The 12,101-nt window shown below is 37.2% G+C and overlaps 1 protein-coding gene and 1 pseudogene across 14 annotated transcripts in view; one reads left to right on the top strand and one right to left on the bottom strand.

The window, feature by feature from the left end:
• The window catches only part of Ankrd6 (ankyrin repeat domain 6), a 190,652-nt gene that overhangs the window by 22,654 nt on the left and 155,897 nt on the right, over nt 1-12,101 (top strand). The window contains exon 1 of one of the 14 annotated variants that reach the window (XM_087187992.1): nt 10,443-11,142. The exons of 12 other annotated variants lie outside the window; for them this stretch is intronic. The gene's annotated coding sequence lies outside the window, so the exon portion shown is untranslated. Of the gene's footprint in view, nt 1-10,442; nt 11,143-12,101 lie in introns of those variants that run through there. One more of the 14 variants, XM_087187995.1, reaches the window with a different exon arrangement.
• Nucleotides 1-12,101, bottom strand: part of LOC101701076 (small ribosomal subunit protein eS1 pseudogene) — a 59,437-nt pseudogene that overhangs the window by 22,781 nt on the left and 24,555 nt on the right.

The following is a 12,101-nucleotide window of genomic DNA, read 5'->3' as shown; positions in this document are numbered from 1 at the left end:
CCCATACCCAATTTATAGGCCTGCTTATTTCCTACCTCAAAAACAGCAGTTAAGGTCTGGCACTTGTCTTTCCTAATGAGACACTAGAGCTGTTTCTTGGCTTTTGGATTTTCTTTAGGAGAACTGTTGATTGCTTTTGTACCTCCCTGTACTTAGCCTGAAAGTAAATTGCAGAGAATGCACAGGGACCGCCTGTTTACAAAGTGTTCTATTTAAGTAAAATTCTTAATGTAAAAATATTGTTAACAGTTATAGTCTCATATAATAACCTCATCTTTGTCTTGAGCAGACTAGGGAGGTTGTGGATATAAGATGTTTCATCATAGATACTACTTTTTTTGCCACTATTTTAATTCACAACTTTGGCTCATACCTTGGCCACATTAGTTTTTTTTGCTGAGCTTTTCCTGCTTCCAGAGTCAAGTTCCTTTAATCTGGAAGTCCCACCAAGCAGCCAGTGGTTTAGTATGCTCCAGTGACCCTTAAAAGTGGGTCACTGTGCTGTTTGCCTGCCTGAAATTTCCTTCTTAGCCACTTCAGGCCTCTTCATGCTAGACCCCAGATGAATTTCTGAGTCTTATCAGTTGCTGCCCCTGGACCTAAACTTTACCTTGTTGATCTGAGTAGCCTGCCGTTTGTTGAGCAAACAGCACTTCTTTTCTTTCTTTCTTTCTTTCTTTCTTTCTTTCTTTCTTTCTTTCTTTCTTTCTTTCTTTCTTCCTTCCTTCCTTCCTTCCTTCCTTCCTTCCTTCCTTCCTTCCTTCCTTCCTTTCTTTCTTTCTTTATACCAGGGATCAAACTCAGGACCTTGTGCTTTCAAGGCAGGCAGCAGAACCACTGACCTAAATCCCTGATCCTTTTTTTTTTTGAGACAGGCTCTCTCTATGTAGCCCAGGCTGGCCTCAAACTTGTGGTGATCCTCCTGCCTCAGTCTCCCGAGTGCTGGGATTACTGGCATGCACCACTGCACCCAGCTAGCAGGCAGCACTTCTTACCACTCTTCTTGCTCCAGAGAAATTCAACCCACCTTGGAATCTGAGGTGGATACTCTCCTCCAGCATTCTTACCATGTCCTCCATTGGCAGGGTTCCTCCAGTCCTGTAACACCCAGGTCACTTATCTGGACTTAGTTGCACTTTTGCAACCCCTTTTGTCCTGCCTAAGGGTAGGAGCCAACTCATCTGTTCTACCTACCCTCAGAGACTCAAACTGGTTGGCCTACAGTCTATGCTTAAACTTTCATTCTATCTTTCATTGGTTGTTTTGTGTGTGTGTGTGTGGTCCTGGGGATTAAACCCAGGGCCTTTACAATGAGCTACTTCCCCAACTTCTTTTTATTTTTTAATTTTGTTTTATTTTTTGGTACCGAGGATCGAACTCGGGTCCTTGTGCTTTCGAGGCAGGTGGTGGAACCACTGAGGTAAATCCCCGGCCCTTTATTTTTTATTTTTGAGTTTAGTATTTTTTTTTTTTTGGTACTGAGGATCGAACTCGGGTCCTTGTGCTTGCACAGCTGGCAGTGAGACCACTAAGCTAAATTCCCAGCCCTATTTTTTATTTTTGAGACAGGGTCTTGTTATGTCACTAAATTGCCTGGGCTGGGCTTGAACTTGTGATCCTCCTGCCTAAGCTTCCCAGATGCTGGAATTACAGGCTTGCACCACCACACCTGGCTCTATCTTTATTCTTATCTTTCGAGGATTACCTAATTTTAAGTCCATCAGAAAATGTTGGTGTGCTAGAAGCAGAGTGTATATTAAACAAGTACGATAACATTATTTTGTATGGTAATGTAGCATGTTACCAATGATTTTTCTTTTTTATGTTATGAAAAAATAAAACATTTTCATAACCAAATAATAAGAGAATAACAATAGTTATTACACAGTTATCGTTATCTTCAGAGTACTTAATAAAGACATAATCCAAAAAGATTCTTAAAGAAACAGATAACACAAACTTTCTTTTTAATGAACTAAAATATAAATGAAACAAATAATAAAAATGAAAACAATACAATATAATATTAATAATATTATTATTAATATAATATAAACATTATAATATAATAATATTAATGAAAACAATAATATAAATGAAACAAATTAGCATGTCTATTGAAATATTTTAAAACAGCAGAGTATGTGATTTGGGGAAGTATTTGAATTTCTCCCTACTTCCTATTTATCTTCCATCTTGCTATTTATTTGTATATATACATATCTATATCTATCTATCTATAGAGAGATATAGATACATATAGTGTTCCTCATATAAGAGAAACCATATGATATTTGAGCTTGTGTGTCTGGCTCATTTCACTTAACATTATGTTCTAAAGTTCCATCCATTTGCCTATGAATGCCTTATCTGTTTTCCTTTTCTTTTTTTTTTTTTTTTGGTACCAGGGCTGGAACTCAGGTCCTTGTGCTTGCCTGTGCAGCAGGCAGGTGGAGAAACCACTGAGCTAAATACCCAGCCCTGCCTTATCTTTTTATGGCAGTGTAGTACTCCATTGTGTATAAATACTACATTTTACATATCCATTCATCTGTTGATTGGTTATATGGTGTTTCCATGATCTAGCTACTATAAATTGTGCTACTATAAGTATGGGTATGTGTATATCCCTGTAATATAATGATTTTAACTCTTTTGGGAAGATACATAAGAGGAGGATATCTGGATCATATGGAATTTCTACTTTTAGTTACCAATGGTTTTTCTAAACAGTTTCCAGGCACTGTCAGTCTAGTTAGTGATTAGACTCTGGCTTAAATGCTACACATAAAGGAGCCATGGGAGGGAATATTCATTTGTCAGATTTCTCTAACTAGCCCACTTTGTGATGCTGCATAATTCATTCAACTTCTTTTTATTCTTTGTTCTTCTTTTCTTATCTCTAAAACTTTCATTAGCTTGAGGTAGAGAAGAATGTTCAGATTGTACAGTGGTACCCTAATAAGTATCATCAGAGTTCATAAGGGTATTTTCATCTCTGGAATTTTTTTTTTTTTTTGGTTCCCGGGGATCAAACTCGGGACCTTGCGCTTTCAAGGCAGGCCTTGGAACCACTGAGCTAAATCCCTAGCCCTCAGGAATTTTAATATCAGTTACTTTTAGAATTTTTTGTGTTGTTTTTTAACCTGAAAGAATGCCTGGTACAGTGTTACACTGAATATCATCTAGATATAAAAGTAGTGTTAATTTCACTTAGTCTCAAAATTATTTGTTTCTACTCTGGCTCTTTTACAACTATAGGGAGAAGGTTTAACTTAACCTGTATTTTTTTTTTTTTTGGTACCGGGGATTGAACTTGGGACCTTGTGCTTGCGAGGCAGGCAGCAGAACCACTGAGCTAAATCCCTGGCCTTAACCTGTATTCTTGACCTGATCAGAATATTTGGACTTGGCATCAACATATAATGAGAAATTGGTCTGATTTATAAATCGTCAGAAAGCAGCAATTCCAAGGCTTTGTGTGTAAAACATGAATGGATGCATGGAAACATTATTTATTTAGTAAACAAACCCTGGGACCTCAAATCAAAAATCTGTACATTTCCTATTCATGAACATATGGCTTTTATTCCATGACTATTGTCAAATCAAGGGTTGTCATACTCTAAATTCTGTTTGTGAAGCTGGGAGCCAAAGCAAAAACAATCTAAAGCAGTGATGGCAAACCTTTTAGAGATGAGTGTCCAAACTGCAACCCAAAACCAACTTGTTTATTACAAAGTGCCAACACTGCAATTAATCTTGAATACTGAAGTTTAAGGGTTTTGTTTTGTTTTGTTTTTTAAGGCAAGGTCTCCCTTTATAGTTCAGGCTGGCCCTGAACTATGTAGCCCAGGCTGGCCTCAAACTGAGGCAATCCTCCTGCCTCAGCCTTGCATCCTTGCAATCCTCAGATGGGATTACAGGCATGTGCTACCACACCTGGCCTGAGGTTTAACTTTCGAAAAAACAGCTCATACATTAAAAGAAAAACAGAATAACAGAGCTTTCAATAATACAAACAGCCCGCTGCATCATGCATGCCATAGGTTTGCCACCACTGATCTAAAGCTTGCTTATTTCAAATGAATTTGTGTGGTATCCTTTGTACTGGCATGCATGTGATTGGGACATGCAGACTGGTGTCAGCCTAGTTTTTGGCCAGTTGCCAAAAATAAAGACATCAAGTGAAATAGGAAAACTAGACAACAAATCATAGCAGTTATTTTTGGTTTCTCACGTCACAGCTTTTTTAAGGGAAAGGATCCCTCCTATAGCCCCCGCTAGAAAAAGCCAGTCTGGCCCTAGATGCACTCTCGTTGACTGACTGTTCTTGTTATCTTTATATTTGTACATGTATGGATTTGTTTTTTGTACGATAGCTATCCTGATGTGGAAGTGTGCAGTCTAAGAGAGTGAAAGTTTACAGTTTTAAACAAATACAGACAATTGTCCTCCATAAAGGGTGTTCCCACGTGCCTGTTTACCAAAGTGAAAGTGAAACCCGCCTCTGAGTTTAGATGAAATCTCATGGAGTTGTCTGTGGAAGACAGATAAGCCTTAAATTTTACCCACCATCTTCTAGTCAAGGAGTTGATTTTTAGAATGGTTATGAACTGTTTTATACAGTGTAAAAATAATTTACAGATATTCTTAAGAAAGAACATTATCATAAGTACTTTAAATGAAATATAATTATGTTAAAGAATCTCAAGTAATGAATAATACTGTTCTTGATAAACTGTCATTTTTTGCAAATTACTATCTATATATGCATATCAAGTCCAATTAATGTGTATGTATTTTCATGTTTCACTTTTTTCACAGAAACTTCTTGTAAGCTGTTCCTGTTTGTACATATCCTTCATAATGGTCATTTAAAAGCTGTGTAATGTTGCACTTTGTCATTGAACCATAATTTGTTAATCTAGTTCTTAATATTGAATGTTTAATATACAATCATGTACTTAAACTTCATGTTCTTACACTTAAGGTCTATTGGTTTGTTCTAGTTATAAATAGTTCATTATAAAGAAATATTTTCCCATTTCCTCTGTTAATGAACTCTGTGAGCATATTTCCTTTCTGTCTTTTCTTTGTTTTTTTCCTGTCTTTTCTTTCTTTTTTTTTTTTTTGTACTGGGGATCGAATTTGGGACCTTGTGCTTGTGAGGCTTCCTGTCTTTTCTTTCTCTTTTTTTTTTTTTGGTACTGAGGATCGAACTCAGGACCTTGCGCTTTCGAGGCAGGCACTGGAACCACTGAGCTAAATCCCCGGCCCCTTCCTGTCTTTCTTAATATTGTATTTTTTATTTTACAATTTTTAATCACATTATGTATAGCATATATGTTTTTCATGTTTTAAACCCTTTAAAATTTTCATATTTCCTTATTTTAAAAAAGTGAAAGTTTTAAAAATTGTTATTATAATTCGAAATTGTTACTAAATATTGGAAAACAATCCCATTCATCTAAGATTCCATCACACAAAGGCAAACACCATTAACATTTTGGTTTATTACTTTCACATATTTTTTTTTTAATTTGAAATCCTACACCATCAGTAGTTCTTGATTTGGGTTGGTTGTTTGCCCTTTAAAAAATCTGGAAACACTCAAATTAAGAACTCTTATTTTAATGTATAGATTCATACTTTTTGCCCCCTAAAAAACATGATAAAGTAGGCATTTCTTTATAATTTGGATTCTCATGAGTATTCAAATCTGCTCATTGTTATTCATCAAATTATTTCTTCCCTTCCAAATTCATTTATTGAATTCCTAACCTCCTGTACCTCAGATTATGATCTTATCTGGAAATAGAATTTCTACAAAGGTAATCAGGTTAATATGAGATCACTAGGGTAGGCCTAGTATGACTAGTATCCTGGTTAGAGACATATATACATAGAGGAAAGACAATTTGGAGACTTAGAGATGTCCATTTGCAGTTAAGCAGATGTTTGCGTCACAGTCCTTAGAAGGAGCCAATCCTGCCCATACCTTCATTTTGGATTCCTAGCCTCCAGATTAGGGAGACAGTGAATTGCTATTGTTTTAGACACCCAGTTCATGGGTTTTGTTTATGGCAGCCCTTACAAACTAATACACTGAATAATGTAGACATTTGGATGAATACTTAGTGCCAGGTGTTGGAAATTCTAGAGCAAAAAAGTGAGGTTCTCTGTCTTTTTTTTTTTTGTGCCAAGGATTGAACTCAGGACCTTACGCTTGCATAAGTTCTCTGTCTTTAAGGTGCTTATATTGGTACATTCATATAGAACCCTGGGGTTTTGCTAAGATGGGTGACACAGGGTATCATGGAAGTCCAAGAAGATTTCGCAGGGGAAGAACCACTAGAGCCGAGTTTTAAATAACCAATGGGAACTTAATTAACTAGTTTTCTATTGCTGGAAACTAGGATATTTTCAACTATTGTAAACATCTTTCCTGTGTTTTTAGATTATTTCTTTATGTTAGACTCCAAGAGATAACACTACTGAGACAAGAATATGAATCCAGAAATATCCCTGTAAGCAGTGTGTTATAATTGGTCACCCTTATCTATAGGGGATATGTTCCAAGACTCCCAGTGGATACCTGAAACTGCAGATAGTACTGCAGTTTGATTTATAAGTTAGGCACAGTAAGAGATTAACAATAACTAATAACAAAATAGAACATTTATAACCATATTCTATGATAAAATTGCCAGTATTACTACAATTGTGCTTGGGGGTTATTATTAAGTAAAGTTAGGGCTACTTGAGCATAAGCATTCCGGCATTGTGACAGTCAGTTTGGTAACCTAGATGGGAACTGAGTGACTAACAGATGGGTAGCATAGATAGCATGGATATGTTGAGAAAAGGGATGATTCTTGTCCCAAGTGGAAAGGAACAGGATGCTATGAGATTTCATCATGTTACTCAGAATCTCATGCAAGTAAAACTTGTGAACTGTTTATTTCTGGAATTTTTCACTTAATATTTTTGGATCATGGTTGACTGAGGGTAACTAAAACTATGGAAAAGGAAACTGCATAGAAGGGGGTATTATTGTATTCTACCAAATAGAGGTTTCCTGGTTTTTCAAATCATCCTTTTATTGGATAGCAGTCTTCCTGATCTGTTTCCATTGTTCTGTTTCCACTATTACAAAAAGTGCTGTTTTGTGCATCTTTTGCATAAAACTTTTTTTCATTATTCAATTTTTATTTTTATTTATTTATTTATTTTGCTACTGGGGATCGAACTTGGGACCTTGCACTTGCAAGGCAGGCGCCGGAACCACTGAGCTAAATCTCTGGCCCTATTTTTATTTTTTTGCAGTAGTAGGAATTGAACCTTGGACCTTCACACTAGCTACACCCCTCAGCCATTTTTGTTTGTTTGTTTGTTTGTTTTGAGACAGGTCTTGCTAAGTTGCCCAGGCTGGGCTCAAACTTGCCATCCTCCTGCCTCAGCCTCTCAGTGCTTATAGACTTATTTTTTTTAGTGAAAGACACATAGAAGTAGAATTATAGTATAAAACAGGTCAAATCATTTTTCAGAAATGATTTATATTCCAAAATAATCAAGTGAAATTATTAACAAATTAACTTGATTTATTGTGGTCTTTTATTTCATATGGAGTGTGTTAAAATAGTTCAGCACTTCCCTCTTTTGTAACCTGAATTTTTCCTAGAAAGTAAAGTTTGGTTTGCATTCATTGGGATAGACCTCTTCCTCCCATCTGAAAGAAACTTCCTTTAAAGGTCATGGTACTGTTAAGGACTTGCCCACACCACTTGTTGTGCTGGTTTCTCACCAACAGATGTGTGCATGGACCTCCTTTTATATTGCCCTTGATCATCATCTATGTAAAATGTAACCAAAAAAATCAGCCATCCAAGTGAGCTATTTCTGTTCTATTCCAAGCTTCTTTCAAAATAACGCCCGTTATCATCACCAAATGCTAAATCCCACTATGTTGGCAGGATGTCTACTGTAACAGAGTAAAAAAGAATTGAAATTATGGTGACACACTGGGAAGAGGGACCTGATGGGAACAGGTTAGAAACAACAGGGTATTCTGTCCCTGTGAGAAGCATTTGCTTGTATTATTTTCTTCATCTTCAAGGGGAGTATGAGTGCATTTTACTGGCTAATGGGATAACAAGATTCAAGCACTATACTTTAACCTGGTTTTTTAAATCTAGTTTTGTAAAAAAAAAAAAAAATCCAGTTTTGTAAATTGACTTATCTGATAGAGTACCTTGAAAAATTAACTGATATTTAATGATATTCAATGTAATTTTTTTAAAAGATGCCCCATTGACCAACTACTTTTTTAAAAATTTACTTTTGAGATCAGAGGAAAAAAGCAAATTCATACATATTCATATTTTATTATATTTACTTATTTATTTTGCAGCACTGAGGATTGAACCCAGGGTCTTTCCCCTGAGCTACATCCCCATCGCTTTTTAAATTTTTTGAGAGTCTTGCTAAGTCAATAATGCCCAGGCTGAGCTTGAATTTGTCATTCTCCTGCCTCAGCCTCCCAGAATGCTGGAATTATAGGTGTGCACCACTATGACCAGTGAAATCATACGTATTTTTAAATATTGTGGAAGCACACAATATGATAGGGTAAATCTCCTGTTATCCTACTCTACAAAGATAACCAAACAATTTAGGACATACCTGTCCAAATTTATTACCTAGTATATTAGTTGCTTTTCTCATTGCTGAGACAAAATACCCAGCACCCAAAGTTAAAGGAAGGAAGGTTTATTTCAGCTTAAGTTTGTAAGGGTTTCAGTCCATGTTCGCTGGCTCCAAGGTAGGGTGGCACGGCAGAGAAGCATGGCAGAGGAGAAATAGTCCATGGTGTGGCAAGCAGAAGGCAGAGCAGCAAGCACCAGCAGCAGAAGCAGAAGCAGCAAGCCTCTCTTTTCCTTTTATCCCATCCAGGCTACAAATTTTTGGGTGGTGCCAACCATATCCAGGGTGAACCTTCCCATTAGCCACATGCAGAACTTTGCTAATTCCAATTACTGCACTAATTTAATACCACACACCCTTAATCCCATGCCCTCTCACACACCCTAGATCCAGTCAGTTCCAAAAAGCCTCACATATGAGTACATGAGGCTTTGAGGGGGACATCTAGATACAAGGTATAACACCTAGTATTTTAAAAAAATACAATGATGCTCAATCATATGAACAATAAATGAAATATAAAGTAAACAAAAATAAGATATTTTTCTACTATGAAGTCCTCAAAGATAAAATAAAAATGTGCAAAAAATTATGATTAGCATATACCCACGTGAATGTTGTTGAGACTATAAATTGGTATAATCTATGTGGAGGGCAATTTGTCAGTAATTATCAACATTTTATATACACATATCTCATGCATTTTCTTCTCACTTTAGAAAGATAGGAATCTCAATACCTGTCTAGGATGTCATTAGGATAGTAGTGGTGGTGATGGAGGTGGCACTGGTGGGATTATGGTGCTTAAAGCATTCATTGTCTGCTACTGTGTGATAAAATTCCATCCACATCTACCACAGTGCTGGGGGCAGTAAAGGTCATAGCAGTTCTCTTGATTCTTTCACAACATAGGCAGAAAGAATATTTCTGGGGAGGGAAAATTTTTGCCATTGCCTTGCCTTTCATAAGGCAGAAACTCCTAGCGTCCACCCAGCTGCTGCACACACAGTCAGAAGGCACTTCCTAGGAACTTCTCCCCTCCTCTGCTTCCAAGTCATAGACCAGCATTAACATTCTACCCTATGAAATATTCATAAAGCTCAATTGACCATAAAACACTTTGTAAACATAAGTGCTGTAAGTGACCCAAATTGTATCAGCAGCCTTTTGAGAAAAGGGGGAAGAAAGGAAAAGGAATTTAAGGGTATGCATCCAGTGAGCCAACCTTGCAATTTTCAAGCTTAATAAATGGGTCATGGATTTGCATTTTGTAATTTTAGAAATGACTAATGCTTCGACTTTTCTTGAGCATTGTAAGAGTAGCCTCATCTCAGTATAAATCTTTCTTTCTATATTACACAGATTATGTTGCTTTGTAAATCAATATTTTTATTCCATAGTCATTTTGTTTCCAGGTCTAAAAATCTGGAGACTGTTCTTAAGGCAGTCTTCTCACATCAGATGAAGTCATTGATGCCTAACTGGCTTCTGCCAGTAACCCCGTATATTCCCCCATCCCAGCCTGCAGGAAAGCCCCCTTGCCCACCTACACACAAGGACTGAAATTTTTCATTGTTAGAAATTCTTTCTAGCTTGTGGAGATGCTATTTCATCCAATCATCAGTCCTTTACTCTGCTGAGTAGAGCCCCTGAATAAATCTGCTCTTTGTATCCTTCATGGATTGAAGATGCTTATTCTTCTAGTGCCACCCAGCCTAAATTACTCCATTCTTGTAGGACAGGATTCCTCTATGTAAAACAGTACATGGACCATCTATTCTCTCCTGTTCCCATCCCCTTGTTCATAATACTGTATTTAGTGAACCCTAAAATTGTTAAGTCTATTTGTTTTTGGCACCCAAATTATACGAATGTCTCATGAAATTATAAACAAACTTAAATGCCAGTGTAGTTGCTTTTTGAGCCTAAGTACAAGATGGAACATCTATTTCTCTGGAACCATACCTTTTTTTTTTTTTTTTAATTTGAGCTCATTTTTTTCTGACCCACACCTCCTTTGGGATTCTGATTCTGTCCCATGGGTATCACCGAAGTATATATCTCTTCCTGCATGGTGTCCTTGGATAATATGAAAAGCCTGCCTGCCAGTTGCTGATGTGTTTACCTAGGCTCAGGGCTCTGAAGAGGGTAACAAATCCCTCATAAGGAGTTTTGCCAAATGCTGCTGGCAACCTTTGGATTCAAGGCTTCTTGCAGAAGGGAAAAGAACAAAACCCAAGGCCTGGCTGCCAGACAATTTGGAAAATCAGAGGAGCGCATTGGTTTGGGCATTGACATGTAAATATCAGAGCAGCTTGAAGCTGTTCCCCAGCAGGCCCTCCCGCCATCCTCCCTTCCACACAAAGCCCAGCTCATGAGGGCTGTGCTTTGCCTTTGTGAGGCCTCCCCAGCTGCCCAGCTGCAGAGGCAAGTCCCGTGAGTATTCTGCTCCTTTGTTAAACTGCATTTTTGACTGTGACTATGGACAAGAAAGTTATCCTAGTGTGGTGGGAGTGGACCCTCTGGGATGTAGACATAGGCACTATAAAAGTTTTTGAAATGAAAATGAAACTACTAAGTGAATTTTAATTCGACTTGATGTAAGTAGAGAAATAGTCACATTTTTATATTGTATGTGCAAAGAACAAGACTGGATGTCAGGTTTGAAGTATTTTTTTAAAATTTTACCTGGAATTTCTGTAGAATAATTTTATTTTGTGCTTTGTGCTTTGTGTACTCCCTCCTTGTGCTCTCTCTCTTTTCTAACCTTCCCTACCTCCTCTTCTCCCTCCTTATTTCTAGTGTTTCAGAGTGCATAATGGTGGCAAATTGTGTACATTGTGTAACTCTTTGTTTTCTCTCCATTAAGTTTATTGGTACATTTTAGGTATACAATACAGTTACATTCATCACTGGGATCTTGTACCTTTACATGATGTATCTTGGTTCTTATTTTTTCCCCATTCCCCTGCCCTCCCTTCACCCCTTCCTCCCTTCCCTATTTACAAAGACTTTGTTTGCGTTTTTTCCTTTTCTCATATTTTTTTCTTTTCCCTTCTTTCATTTCTCCTACCCCTTCCACTTCCCCTACTCCTTTAGATCTCTTCTTCCTATTTCACATTATCAGTTATACATTTTTTGATCAATTATACATTTTGATCCTTATTTACACTTTTAGTTTTCCATACCAGAGAAACTGTTCAGTATTTACATGTGTATGTCCTATTTATTTCACTGAAGAGTATGGCCTCAATGTGCATCCATTTAGCTATAAATGTCTGAGGGCTGGAGATTTAGCTCAGTGGTTCCACCGCCTGCCCTGCAAAGTGCAAGGGTCCAAGTTCAATCTTTGGTACCAAAAAAAAAAAAAGACAGTCTCAAACTAGCTATAAATG

This window comes from Heterocephalus glaber, unplaced genomic scaffold (genome assembly GCF_053883595.1).
Source record: "Heterocephalus glaber isolate CG9 unplaced genomic scaffold, H.glaber_assembly_v1.0 deba00001523, whole genome shotgun sequence".
In the NCBI taxonomy this organism is placed as follows: Eukaryota; Metazoa; Chordata; class Mammalia; order Rodentia; family Bathyergidae; genus Heterocephalus; species Heterocephalus glaber.
Note: the sequence above shows the minus strand (reverse complement) of the source record. Positions and strands in the feature narration are given on the sequence as shown.